The following is a 3,276-nucleotide window of genomic DNA, read 5'->3' on the forward strand; positions in this document are numbered from 1 at the left end:
CCCCGTATGTGTCCATATCGACAAAATCAAAGATCATGCAACTGAATGAGTTAAACAAAGCATGTAAAGAATAAAGAGAAAAAACCCTAACAATTAATGAAGTAAAGCATATATAATCAAGAATCCATTCAATACATGAGAGTTGAAGAGGTTACATCTTTCCCAACAACAAATAAGGTTTAGTTCTCCATCGTCATGCAAGAACTAGATGAACAATGGAATGCAAGAATGGAAGAGATAGAAAAAACCCTAGAAAGAGAAGAGGAGAGCCATCACCATCTCCAAATCTACTCCCAAGGGTTGAAAAGTGTGTTTCTATGCTCAAGCCATCAAAAGATATAATCCCTAGGACATGCAAGCCCTTAATAGAAGATAAAAATAATAGAAAATAGGTCCAAGCCCACAAAAATAACAGAAAACAAGTCCAACTCCATGTCATCGGCGCTCAGTGCCAAAATGGTGCTCAGCGGTAGCTGCGACACTTTGGTTGACTTTTTCTACACTCTGGTGGACTTTTCTGCACTTTGGTTGACGGGTTGACCTTTCTGCATTTTGGTTGACTTTTCTGCACTCTGGTTGACTTTTCTGCACTCTGGTTGACTTTTCTGCATTCTGGTTGACTTTTCTGCATTCCAACCATTCTTCAACTCTTCTTTCAAATCATTCCAATAGCCTACAAAATTAAGGGAATCTAGCACAAAACCATTAAATTCGCCTTCAACTCTCTTATTCACAAAACTAAAGCAAAAACATGAGTTAAAGCAAGTTTCTAAATAAGAAAGGGTGTTTTTAATATCAAAATTAAGTATAAAAATAACGGTTTTTCAACCGTTATCAGGGATGATGTAACCTTTGTAAACTCTCATGTATTGAATTGATTCTTGATTATATATTCTTCTTTCATTAATTGTTAGGATAATTCTTCTTTACGTAATGCTTGCTTCGTTTAACTCATTCTTTAGCATGATGTTTGATTTGCATGAGTACGAGAAGGTATCATAAAATTTATGATCCGGAGAATTGTTCCCAGAAGCAGTATTGCTCAGGAATGGGGGTATGAGTTCTGGTTGTCTTAACTTCTGTTTTTCAGAATTAACTATTAGGAATACTAGTTAAGGATATGCTTTTCCCCGTATGTGTTCATATCGACAAAATCAAAGATCATGCAATTGAATAAGTTAAACAAAGCATGCAAAGAATAAAGAGGAAAAACCTTAACAATTAATGAAGTAAAAACATATATAATCAAGAATCCATTCAATACATGAGAGTTTAAGATGTTACATCTTTCCCAACAACAAATAAGGTTTAGTTCTCCATCGTCATGCAAGAACTAGATGAACAATGGAATGAAAGAATGGAAGAGATAGAAAACACCCTAGAAAGAGAAAAGGAGAGCCATCACCATCTCCAAATCTACCCCCAAGGGGTGAAAAATGTGTTTCTGTGCTCAAGCCATCAATAGATACAATCTCTAGGACATGCAAGTCCTTAAATAGAACATAAAAATAATAGAAAATAGGTCCAAGCCAATAAAAATAATAGAAATAGGTCCAAGCCCAAGTCGTCGGTGCTCAACGCTCAACGGTAGCTGCGACATTGGCGCTCAGCGCAACTTTTTCTGCACTCTGGTTGACTTTTCTGCAATCTGATTGACTGGTGGACTTTTTTGCATTCTAGTTGACTTTTCTGCATTCTGATTGACTTTTCTACATTCCAACCATTCGGTACTTTAACTCTTCTTTCAAATCATTTCAATAGCCTACAAAATCAAGGGCATCTAGCACAAACCCATGAAATTCACCTTCAACTCTCTTATTCACAAAACTAAAGCAAAAACATGGGTTAAAGCAAGTTTCTAAGTAAGAAATGGTGTTTTTAATATCAAAATTAAGTATTAAAATAACGGTTTTTCAATCGTTATCAGGGATGATGTAACATTTGTAAACTGTCATGTATTGAATTGATTCTTGATTATATATTCTTCTTTCAATAATTGTTAGGATAATTCTTCTTTACGTAATGCTTGCTTCGTTTAACTCATTCTTTAGCATGATGTTTGATTTGCATGAGTACGAGAAGGTATCATAAAATATATGATCCGGAGAATTATTCCCAGAAGCAGTATTGCTCAGGAATGGGGGTATGTGTTCTGGTTGTCTTAAACTTCTGTGATTCAGAATTAACTATTAGGAATACTAGTTAAGGATATGCTTTCTTCGTCGAGGAATCGAGTTTTAAGAATTTTAGAGAGTGACATTGACATTAATGAAGAAGTAGAATTCGTATATACATGAGAGTAAACTAGGTGAAATGTAACCCCAACAACTTAATCATCTCATAATATCAAAACCGTTCATCTTTGCACTTTTGTCCAATTGATCAAATTGCATGCATATTTACTTTTCAGTATTTGCATTCTAAACCCAAAAGAGTTTGTTTTCAAGTCCTAATTAATCAAGAAATTATATAACTTTGGGATACGATACTTGGTCTTACCATTTTATATTACTTGATACGATTCGATACACTTGCCAGAGTCTTAACAAAAGCAGAGGAAAGCTTATATTGCTTGGGAAAACAGTGATGAAGAATCTTCAAGTGATGAAGACTGTGATCGAGAAGAAGAATCAAGTCTATGCTTCATGGCAGGCTCTGCACTATTAGACGATGATAGTGATCATGAATTTGAAAATGTAGAAGTCAAGTACCACATGCTACTAGATGCATTTTAGGAAATTCATGTAGAGGCAATGCGACTTTAGTATAAAGTGAATCGATTATCATCTGAGAGAAGAGATTATGAATACATAATTGATAATCTTGTGCAGGACAATGAAAAGCTTGAAAAAGATCTTGAAGAAGCTCTGAAATCAGCAAAGGCGGTAAAGACCGAAGTACAACTTATTGAGAAAGAGTGTGATAATTGTCCTCTACATGCCGAGAAAATTGAGTACTTAACCAACACATTGGAAAAATTCACTCAAGGTAAAGAAAATCTTGATGCTGTGTTGAGATCATCTGGAAGAGCTATCTAAACACATGGTATTGGTTATAAGGCTAAAAGTAATAGGATAAACTCAAAGAAATTTATTGATCTGAGTAAACCTACTACTAATGCATGCTTTTACTGCAATACTCTTGGTCACATAGTAAGAAACTGCTATTTTAGAAATGTTGGTGTTCCAAAGGGATTATATAGATGGAGTCCCAAGGAACAACTTTCTGCTAACAAATAAGGACCCAAATTCAAATGGGTACCTGCATAAAAAATCT

This window comes from Vigna angularis, chromosome 4, assembly GCF_016808095.1.
Source record: "Vigna angularis cultivar LongXiaoDou No.4 chromosome 4, ASM1680809v1, whole genome shotgun sequence".
Lineage (NCBI taxonomy): Eukaryota > Viridiplantae > Streptophyta > Magnoliopsida > Fabales > Fabaceae > Vigna > Vigna angularis.